Here is a 12385-nt window from a genome sequence, read left to right on the forward strand (position 1 = left end):
CATGGACAACTCATAGTCTGCTCTTAAAAAGCAATAGTATGTAGACTTATATACTGCTTCATAGTGTTTTTACAACCCTCTCTAAGCGGTTTACAGAATCAGCATATTGCTCCCAACAATCTGGGTCCTCATTTTACCCACCTCGGAAGGATGGCTGAGTCAACCTTGAGCCAGTGGTGAGATTTGAACTGCTGAACTACAGCTAGGAATTAGCTGACGTAGCCTGTATTGCTGCACTCTAACCACTGCGCCAAGCGGGCTCCTAAAAAGTTAAGCAGTTTCACACCTAGTACACGGATAAGAAACCAAAAGGAAATCCCAGGGTCATCAGTTAGAAGAGGGTTAAAAGGAGGAAATAACTCTATATTGTTAACAGGGAAATATACAGTACCTTTCTATGCAGAATCTTTCTTCCTCCTTTCCCTTGAAAAAAAATCCCCCCAATTTATTTACATCAGTATAGTTATTTTTGCAAATCATTATCCCTTCCAGGCTCAGCTGCCAAGTAGCTTCACAACAATGTAACTATGCAAATTACTTCTAGTTATTTCTACATGTTGGTTCTCGTTTTGTACCATGCCAGAATACGGTTTGTTTGGTTGCATCTAATTGAATGTGGGTTATTCAAGAAACCATAACTAGATGTGCTTTACTGCAGTGTGTAAGTCATGAAGCATGGATGTTTTGTCTTTTGACAATAGTCCTCCTGCATTTAGATCAGCAATTTAGTATTAAAAGAATTCAGTGACAACACTAAAAGTTTTGTTTTCAATTGATTGTTGAGAGCTACCTAGAGTCATCATATGAGCCAGGTGACCATATAAGTCCTGTAAATAAAAATAAGTAAATATGTCCCTGCATTGAGGTAGGGCATTGGAAACGGCTCTCTGGGGGAAAATAATAATAATCTAATTTTAGATTCAGCTTTGGCTTTGAGAGTTGGTGCAGAAAAGCTAAGTGGTGAGACAAGCTGCATCAGTTTACTTTCTGCATTCTCACCTTCGTGTCCCATCAACCTTCAGTCAATTAAAAAATATGTGCTTTGCAACATCTATAGCTTTGTATAATGGCAATATTTTACACACCTCTCCTGCAGTAATCTTCTTCAATTGATAAGCCTGAATTTATTATCCCTGCTGCTGGCTCCACCTTCTGGCATAACCTGTACATAGCAAGTCTGAATTTGATCCACTTTCAATTCTTAAACAGGGAACAAATTCTATAAATTAGAGAGTTTATTTTCTTGACTTGTTTGGCCACTCTTTTTGGCAAAATGGGCAGCAGTACTTGGCAGAGGTGACAGAACAACTGTGGAAACTTAGAGCAAGTGTGTCTCTTTTTCAAGGCTGGGGAAAAATAATTCCAAAGGAAAGAGTTACACCTTGAAGCTCATTGGAAAGACAGACAAGTAGTTTGATTTCTCTGTTCCGCATCTGACCGAACTTAGATGTCTATGTAACACTATCTGCAACTTATGCAGCATGTTGTTTTAGCTTTTACCTACTGTAGTAAGTACCTGGAGCTGGAGTGGGTTTCTAGATGATTTAAAGACTGCCCTGACAGTTACAATATGATGAACATACAATAAGGTGCAAGAGGCAGCATTTAAAAATAAATACAAGTTTCTTCTCCCGTGTTTAACTTTTGCTGTTTTATGTAATTCAGTTAAGCTAAAACTAAGGCTTAACCTGTAGTAAAGCGCCGGAAGTGTGGGGATGAACTACATTTCTCACTGCAAAAATATTTTTGGAAAGGATATTTTAAGAATAAGCAGTGAGATTGCTTAAGGAGAAGGCTCACCAGCGTTTGTGAGGAGATAAAAACAGGCAAAATGATGGTTGCAGCATCACAACTGAATCTCTGTCCCTCTCGTATGCTGTATGCACTCTCCAGTCACATCAGTGTTGCTTCTTGGGTTCATGTGTTATAGTTTTATTTGGTTTTGACTTAGACTGCTGTGTAGAAACAGCCAAGACTTCTAAGGAAGCTGTGGAATAATGCATTTGGGACATCCTTGCAGTAGTCATTTATTTTGGCCTAGCCCAGGAACACTGGGTTTGTAAAAATGTTCATGCAAACTCTCCTAGAAGTTTAAAGCCAAACATCCTGTCCTTACCACCAGGATGATAGGACCCAGGGGAAGAGCCTTCTCTGTGGCGGCCCTGACCCTCTGGAACCAACTCCCCCTGAAGATTAGGACTGCCCCCACCCTCCTTGCCTTTTGCAAACTTCTTAAAACCCACCTCTGTCGTCAAGCATGGGGAAATTGATTCCCCTGGGCCCTCCCCGCTTTATGTATGGTTTGTATGAGATGTATGATTGTTTTTTATATTAAGGGTTTTAAATTGTCTTTTTTAACTATTGGATTTGTATTGTTTTCTTGTTGTAAGCCGCTCCGAGTCTCCGGAGAGGGGCGGCATACAAATCTAATAAATAACAACAACAACAACAACAATAATAATAATAATAATGATGATGATGATTATGATGATGTTCCAGAATGGAGCAAGTTAGTGTTACACGTGCTTCCAGGCTTGGCTTACTGTATGGTTATTCCCTTGCATATTTGCGGCCTGTTGAGCCCTGAAGATTGTGCAAATCTCCCTTGCTTTCTGCCGAGCTTTCCAAGTAGGTGAACTTAGAGCGAATGAGACACACAACAGTAGTTAGGAAATAATTAGGGGCACGCTCAAGTCACATCCAATCCAATACCGAGTTACAATTGTTTTAATATTAGATTTGTTTACATTGTCTTTTTATATTGTTGTTAGCCGCCCTGAGTCTTCGGAGAGGGGCGGCATACAAATCTAAGAAATACAAATACAAATACAACACGTTCTTGGGAATACAAAGAGACCTGGAGAATTTGAAGTAACAGCAAAACTTTACTAGGGGTTCTTGGTGCTCTCTGATGTTTCATTATCCTAACTAGGTAACATCCTCAGTGCTAGTAAGGAGTGTGGTTTGCTCTCAATTTGTAATCTTGCCTGTCTGTGTGAGTGGGGGTAGTCTTAGAGATTCTTTGTTTGGGCTGTTTACATGGCTCTTTGGAAGTTCCTTGATTGGGGTATTGCTTACTTGATTGTTGCTCTGAAGTTAACCTTGGAGTTAATCTATGCTGATCTGGGTGCTGATTACTGGCAGAGAGGGGCTGGAGTCTTTATCTGGTTAATTGTGTAACATTTAGAAGAAGAAGCTATGCAAGATTAGGTTTACAACTCTTAATGCCTTTTTGGTGATGTTGTTGCAGTGGGCTTTGGCACTTAGATCATGAGATATGAGTACTCCAAGGCCCTTAAGGGAGTGAGGGTCATCTACTAGGTCATGTCTACTCAGCTTGTATTTTCAGTTCTGATTTTTTTTTTTTTTGCCAATGTGTAAGACAGAGAATTTGTCAGCATTGTCAGTGGTGGTAAATAGTTTGACATCATCCGCAAAGAGAACACAGTTACTTATAATATGATCACAAAGGTCATTTATATATAAAAAGTGTTGGTCCTAAAATGTTGCAACACCGCTGTTGATAGGTGCAGAATTTGATAGGACACTCCCTATTTTGACCATTTGTTGTCTGTTTGACAGGAACGCAGCTATCCAATTATATAGGGGTCCAGAGATGCCATAGGATCTTAGTTTTAGAAGTAGTTTGTCATTCATCACTGAATCAAAGGTTTTACAGAAGTCTACGTAAATTGCATCTATTGCTTTGCCCTGGTTGAGTTTTGTAGTCCATATGTTTTTGCAGTGTAGAAGTTGTACATTACAGGATGATTTTTTTCTGAAACAAAATTGTTTGTTAGAGAGTAAATTGTTTGTTTCTAAGTGGAGGGTAATGGATTAGTTAATGATTGATTCCATGACCTTTTAGGTGATGCAGCATGAAGAGATTGGTCTGTTATTTTCAACTACGTAGGGGTCTCCCTTTTTGAAGATAGAGATGACTGTGGCTGATGACCATAGGTTAGGTGGGGAGCTGGTCCTGAAAGACTTTCCAAAGATTATGCTTAGAGGTTCAGCTATAGCAGTGGAAAGCTTTTTTTAAGAAACATGCACGTAGTCCATCAAGTCCGATAGAGATTTTATTTTATTTATTTATTTATTGGATTTGTATGCCGCCCCTCTCAGTGAACTCGGGGCGGCTAACAACAGTGGTAAAAACAACATGTGACAATCCAATACTAAAAACAGCTAAAAACCCTTGTTATAAAACCAATCATACATACAAATATACCATGCATAAATTGTAGAAGCCTATGGGGAAAGAATATCTCAGTTCCCCCATGCCTGATGGCAGAGGTGGGTTTTAAGGAGCTTACGAAAGGCAAGGAGGGTGGGGGCTATTCTAATCTCTGGGGGGAGTTGGTTCCAGAGGGCCGGGGCCACCACAGAGAAGGCTCTTCCCCCTGGGTCCTGCCAAATGGCATTGTTTAGTTGACGGGACCCAGAGAAGGCCCACTCTGTGGGACCTAACTGGTCACTGGGATTCGTGCGGCAGAAGGCGGTCCCGGAGATGGGTTTAGCTGCATGGTGCCTTTTCAACATTATCTTCTATGAAATCTATTTGTGTTAGAGCATTGGGATTATTTGTTTTACGACTAAGGAATGTCATTTCCCAACTGAAACTATTGTTTAATCTGTCTATATGTTCTGAAATTAAAGAATTTTTGTCATGTTTTCTGACTGCCAATTGGTATTCATGGATGCGTTTGGTCAGCCTTCTGCCTGTTTGTCTTACATAATGGTTGTTGCAGTTCTTACATATAATGTAAGATATAATGTTGTATATAATATATAATGTTGTAGCTGACTCCTGTTGTTTTTCTCTGGGGTTGCTGGGGCTTTTGGTTTGCTTAAGATGTTTTGAAGGGCTTTAACTGATGTGTGCTATGCTGATTCCATATGGTTGTAGTAATCTATTTGTGGTTATATTTATGATGTATGGAAGTGTAATTCTTTTTAGTGTTTGTCTTGGTTGTGCTCTATGGGGTTGAGTGGTCAGGGAGTTTACTAATTAAATTTGCTCTTCCTCACATGCATGAACCCATGCTAATCCACACTTACCCATGTCCTTCATGACTAGGCTGCCAGGCACCAGAATAGGACAACTCACAGCTAACTCACTACAGCCAACTCACTGTGGTACAACATGCCTCAGCCTATTCACTGTGGGACAATTTAACAATTAATGTATTTCAAATAAATTTAAAAATGTTTTAATTTTTGTCATATTTTTATTCTGTTCTCCTTTTGCATTCTTTCTTTAATGATTCTATTCTACCATTTCTTTGTTATTAGTGTAACTCTTGTCCTGCAGCAAGCTGTCCTCTAGTGAGATGACCATGACGAATTGTCATAAACCCACTAGGTATTAAGTAAAAGGATGGGAGCTACCAAATCTGGAACCAACAATAACTCAAGAAATGAATGGAATTCAGGACCTTCTTTATTCCCCAAAGTCCTTGCTTTGTTGATTTCATAAGACTGGTACTACTCTTGCTTAGTTAATTTATATATTTGGTAATTGTTGATGTAAGGTTTCCATGCACTCAAATCTAACTTTTGTCTGGTTCAGGCAGTGAAGGGCTGCAAAAAATTTTACTACCATATTGTGGAAGTGGCTTATTTTGTGGGCATGACTTGCTGGCCATGTGACCAGGTGGGAGTGGCTTGATGATCATGTGACAGGGAGTGGCTTAAAGGCAGGGGTAGGTTACTGCCCGGATGGAGGGGAACACAGTGGGGTAGCGAAAATGGAGTTCCACCCAAGAGTACCCAATATGTTGAAAAAAAATGCAGGGCATCCTGCATAAGCCACACCCACAGTGTAGTAGTAAAAATTTTAGTAGCCCTTCACTGCTTAAAGGTCATGTGACAGGCTTAAAGGTGGCCAACTTGATGTCACTCACGTCAAGGGTTTGGGTTAGGGTGCCTGGCCTCTCCTCGCCTCAAATAGATACAATTTCCCTAACTATTTACCATTACTGAACATTCAAAATATACTATTTAATTCTATGTATATGTGCCATATACCTATTGCACACAGGCACACAAAAATATACATTATCTACTATATAAACTCTATGTGTATATACATACAAACATGCACACGTGCACAGCTCTTCTAAAATTATACACATTCAAACTCATTTACTGCGACAGGAAAAACATACCCAGAGCCCAGAAGGGAAAAACAGAAAAAATTCAATTTTTTTCTACCAGTTCTGCATACCTGACCGTACCTGTAGGAGCCCATCACTGGCCAGGTGACATTTTTTTCTTTGCCTTGTTCCTTTTCTTACATAACTCCTGGTAGACAAGAAGCTAACAAGATTTTAGATAAGATTTCTGGCTTTTGGTCTTCTTGGCTTATGTCCTTGCTTTATTTTTAGCTATGGCATCCTCAGCCTAGTCTCACATTAGAAGACCTCTGGGTCAAGAGGAGAGGCTCAGCAAAGGTTTGCAGGCTTGTTTTCATTGCTACTCCTTCTGAAAAATGTTTTTTCAGCCCTAACAAGGTGCTAATGATCTTTCCAGTTTGTAGAATTTTCAGGATTGGAAAATCCCAGCTGCCCCAATTAATATTGTGATAGTAGTTGCTGCAATCTTTTACTTCTTTCAAATTTTGATAATTCGGTCTGTACTGATTTTTTGAACCGGGATGGTGAATTGTAAAGATTGCACTGCATTGCTGCTGTGCTTGATTCAAGAAAAAGGCAAGAGCCAAGTTTCTCCATTTTGCATTTTGAAAATACTGCTAAGCTCTGATTTTTCGCCACTTTTAATCACACTGCGCCATTCCCCTGCAGTATGGCACCATAAAATACTCGGCTGCTTCTGGAGCAAGTGCCGTGTGAAACATGAACGCTGTACATAATGGTCTACGCTTTATGGGGATTTGCAGGCGTAGCGGAGAATTATTGCCTTCTCTAGACTTCAACAGCCGGTTTCATGATTTTTAAATGAACTCTGACCGAGGAGGCTGGTGTTGGGGTTTTTTCCTCCTTGATTCACCATGACTCTGTATAGATGTGGTTTTTATCAACTCGCCATATGATCCAATGTAACAGTGGTGTGCCTTTATTGAACTATATGTCAATGAACTATGCAACATGTGTTAACATTTGCATAATTTATTCCAATTATGCTCTTTACGATATGCAGAACTTGGAATGTGAAAGCACAATCTGTGGTGAGAGAGAGAGAGAGGAAGGAAGCAAGGGAAACAAAGAGATCAAAGATTTATAAGCAAAACTACGAAATCAAACCTGTGGAGAGAGCAGCGAGTCTCTGCTCATGGATTTTCAGTGTTGTCAGATATATGGTAGGGTGGTTCATGAGCAATATTAGGATTTTAAAATTATAGCTATGTCCACAATGGTTGGCATAGCAGAATTCATTAAGACCAAACCAAACAATTTAAATTTGGGCTTAGCATGCTGAAATAGTTTGCAGTCATTTATCCCTACAGACTGATGACAGCTGCCATTTCAGGTTAATAGGTGTCAATTTTATTATTTTCTTCTTTCTATAGAAATTGTGCACTCTGACTCTTCCATATGTCCTCTCTTGTTCCTTTGGTCTAGTCATGGTAAGGATGCAAGCTTTTGAATTGCATAGTGTATGTGAGATAAAGAGGGGAAAATCTGTTTCACAAATAATTCTGTATAACTTAAAAACTTAAGTGTTTTTTCTATACCATTGGCTGGTGGGATACTAAAGTACATATACTATGATTTTTGACACACTGAGTTATTGCCAGTATGTCGGAAATTCCAACATTAGGCAAATATAGCTAAGGTGATTAAATTGCTCTATAGTCAGTGTCCAAACAATCACTGATTTTAAGTACTTTAAGCCAACTCCGGGCATCTGTTCCTAACTTGGCACATAAGCAGCAGCAAATGGAAAATTGCTAAATGCTCCTAACATACAATTCACGGTGATTTTAAGGAGCTGTTGTTGCTTTCTGAGAATTGCCAAGAGAGTGAGACAGACAGACAAGCAATAATTGATAAATAACTTGAAATGTTTCAAATGTTTGAATCCCTCCCCCCCCCATTTTTAAAATCAGTAAAGAAAAAAATAGATAACTATTCAATACACAGACTATCCCAACTTGGCATGTTCTAGATGTAACGGCACTACAAATCCCCTACTGCATTCCCATAACACAGTGAACCACCTCATAGCCCATACACCCACCCTCATGCATCAGAGTTTATGATCCCATATTGTAAGTCTGTCTTGCTGCCACTATTATAACAGCCTGCCCAACTAGCCCCTAAGGAAACCATCATTATTTGCTTCACTTCCTTGGCATTTCAATCAAGCTCCTGGTCTTGAGCATTTCGTCCCCTGTCCAATTGTCTTTCCTTTATCTCATATATCATATATATTTTCTTCCTTTCATATATCTTCTCCTCTATTTTTACATATTATCTTTATATATATTACTTTATGTCTATTCTCTTCCATATGTATTGTGTATTGGACAAATTAATAAATAAAATAAATAAATAAAATAAATAGCTATACAGATACAATACCTAAAGAGATTCCTTTTTTACTGGACATGGATAGGTAAAAATGAGTTACTTCCACGGGCAAAACCAAAGGTGGGTTTCGTCCTGGAAAACCAGTAGCAGAAATTTTAAGTAGTTCTAAGAACTGGTAAATACCACCTCTGACTGGCCCTGCACTCATATATTCTCTGCCTCCTGAGTCCCAACTGATCAGGAGGAAATGGGGATTTTGCAGTATCCTTCTCCTGCCATGCCCAAGCATCACACACTCATCTATATGTTTGACATGATCTGTCTGTATGATTCAGAAGTTTCTTTATATATTAACCTGTTGCTAGTTAGCTATCTTTGGGGTAAGTCAACCATTGTACTTGTATGCACAAGAGGTTTTCTATAAAAATAAATGCAGCTGTTTGAGCAAGGAGGGCTTATGAACACAGAAGTTTCCCAGAGAGAACTTCTTAACTTGGAAAAGCTTTGCTCAGACAACATGTCTCCGTGTTCATGATGACTACAATCTATGCTTTAATATGCATCTGTATCCAATGGTTTAACTGGGATGAAAATGTACCATTAAGACTTGACCAAGCCATATCAATCCAGGGTATAAACCGTATCAGTCCAGTGCCTCAAAAATTTCCAATTTTCAAAAGCTTTTTTAGTACCCAAAGAAGTTAAAGATATTCTTCGGATATGTATGCATCTATTAAAAGTCTAATATTTTGGGAATCCTGATTGGCCTGAATAAATCCAGCCTGAACTGGAAATTGAAGAACACAACATAAAACTGTTGCAAACACCATTGAACAAGATAGTATTTAGTAAAAAAAAAAAAAGGTGATAAAATCAGTTGCAAAGCAAGATGAATGAGATTTCATTTCTACTAAAAGTAATATATTTATTTAGTAGGAGTGTTAACAAAAGCATAAGATACCCAGCATGGGATGAGAGAGAATTTGTCTGTTACCCTGTTAAAGCAAAATGTGTATTAGTATATCAGTGTGTGTCTATTGCCTATCTACCAAATAATCCAAGAATAAGCAGCAAAAAAGTACAATAATAAAGTAGCATAAATAGAATTACCTGAGAGCAGATATTTCTTATTCTTGGCAATGCATTTATGGTAACAATCAGATTCAAATAAAATCCCTTACTTATCTAGATTACAAGGGGTATTACTAGCTAATGGAGGGCAATTACCTCATTTGTCTTTATTTGTCGAATATCAGTGGTTAAATATGTAGCATTTTTGTTTAAATGCACACACACATACAGTACTGCACTATTAACAATGTAACATAATGTTGGAAACAGTAACAAAACAAGTCTAAAAAATTACAGTACATAAACAAAACAGTCCATAAAATTTATTTATTTCATTATATGTCAAATACGTATTGGTATATACAAACATATAACAAGATTTACATACATGATACTGGTAAGAGAGAAACATTAGGACAGGGGATGGTAGGCACGCTGGTGCACTTATGCACGCCCCTCACTGACCTCTTAGTCAGAATGACCACACGTTTGCCCCAAAGGCGGCAGTCTCCTTGTTCTGACAGTTCATGCTGCCTCTGTGCAAAGGGCTTGAATTAGGTTCTGGCGGGGTCCTTTGGCTATCTCCTCCACACCCAGTTTAAAACAGTCTTGAATGAGGGGTCTTTGGCCTTGTGCTTAACCACCTTAACAAGTTGGGTGAAAGGCGGCTGCTAAGAGCATCCATGTTGCCCATGTTCCTTCCAGGCCAGTGCACCAGCCCAGGGGCAGGCAAAGTTGGCTCTTCTATGACTTGTGGACTTCAGCTCCCAGAATTCTTGGGCCCAATCATGCTAGTTCAGGAATTCCAGGAGTTGAAGTCCACAAGTCATAGAAAAGCCAACTTTGCCTACCCTTGCACTAGCAGACAGGAGTAGGCCAACAGGAAAATGGCCCACCTAGCAAAATGAGGGGACAAGGTCACTGGGATGGAGCGGTCCCCCACAAGCATTCCCAGCAATGGCTTGTGGTCTATTACCAATTCAAAATCCCTCCCCAAAAGATATTCATGGAATTTCTTGACCCCAGTCATGGCAGCCAATGCCTCCCTGTCCAGCTGGCTATAGTTTCTCTTGGCACTGGACACAGTCCTTGTGTAGTAAGCGACTTTGGCCCTGGTTCCATTTGGGAGTCTGTGGCTCAACACTGCCCCAATACCAAAAGGGGAAGCATCACACACTACTAGGACCAGGGGCAGAGTGATCTTATATTATATCAGGAAACTGTCAGTTGTCAGAAGTTATTTGATGGCCTTAAAGGCCTCGGCTTCCCTGGGCCCCAAACCCAAGGGGTATTTTTTGCCAGACGTCTCTGCAATGGATCGGCAATAGCAGCCTTGTTTTTCCAGAAAAAAGGGTTATAAAAATTGAGGAGCCCAAGAAAGGCTTGGAGCTCTGTTTGATTGTTTGGGGTGGGCACTTCGTGGATGGTCTTGAGCTTGCTTTCCATGGGGTGTATGCCATTTGCATCTATTCAGTAACACAAATCCCTCGGGAGTTGGATAGCCTACAAATTAGACATAAATAAATAAATAAAAACTTGACTTCAGGCACCCCCAGCAAGCTTTTACTGCACTTGGCCTTAAGCCCAGCAGCATGCAGTCTTGATAGGACCACTCTGACTCGGGAGCGGAGCTGGTCAGGGTCACAGACTGAGATCAGGACATTGTCAAAATATGGCCCGACCCTGGAAATGTTCTGCAATAGGCATTCCATTAGACTCTGAAACAACCCTGGAGCCATGCTGACTACAAACTGCAGTCTGTAACACTTAATATCCCCCTATGAGTCACAATGGTCTGTGCCTCAGTGGTAACACAATTTACTGGCAGCTGCTGGTATGCCTGTGCCAAGGAGAGTTTTACAAAAAGGTGGCTAGGGCCTAGGGCAGTGATGGCGAACCTTTTCTGGTTCATGTGCCAAATCCCTTCCCTCTGCCCACGCATGCATGCACCCCTGACCCCCTGTGCATGCACACAACCCTCCCCATTCACGCACATGCACACAGGCCTCACTGAAGCCTGGGACAGTGAAAAAATGGGCAAACGGGCAAACTGGAAGTTTGGAAAAACGGACTTCGGTTTTGACCATTGTGCTGTTTTTTGCACTCATGAGCGTTCAGGAAAGCTTCCCGAAGCCCCGGAATGTGAAAAACAGCACAACGGGCATACCAGAAGTCTGTTTTCCAGATTTCCAGTTTGCCCATTGGGCGATTTTTTGCACTCTTTTTTCCCCCTGAAGCATCCAGAGGGTGAACCAGCCTTTCCCAAAAGTGAAAATCAGCTGGGCAATGCATGCATGCGCACTGGAGCTGACATAGGGCAATGTCTTGTGTGCCCTTAGATATGGCTTCGCGTGCCACAGGTTCACCATCACCTAGGGCCTAGGGAATGCAGTAGATAGTATACAATCGGCATAGGATAGGTGTTCTGCTGCAACACTTTATTTTATCCCAAGAACCTATATAATTTTATTTTATTTATTAATTTTGTCCATTGCACAATGAGAGTTATATTGAGTATACATATGGTAAATATATAATGAAGGTTATAGAGGATATACTCATAGTAAAATATATCTAAGAAAGAATAGAAGAAATAGGAATAAAATATATTAGTGAAAGAATAGAATAAATATAGGAAAGAAGAATGGTATAGGAGATATAGGAGAGCAATAGGACAGGGGACGGAAGGCGCTCTAGTGCACTTATACACACCCCTTACTGACCTCTTAGGAATCTGGAGAGGACTACCATGGATAGTCTAAGGGTAAAGTGTTGGGAGTTTGGGGATGACACTACAGAGTCCAGCTTCAACAACTTGG

Source organism: Erythrolamprus reginae, chromosome 2 (assembly GCF_031021105.1).
Source record: "Erythrolamprus reginae isolate rEryReg1 chromosome 2, rEryReg1.hap1, whole genome shotgun sequence".
NCBI classification, from domain to species: domain Eukaryota; kingdom Metazoa; phylum Chordata; class Lepidosauria; order Squamata; family Dipsadidae; genus Erythrolamprus; species Erythrolamprus reginae.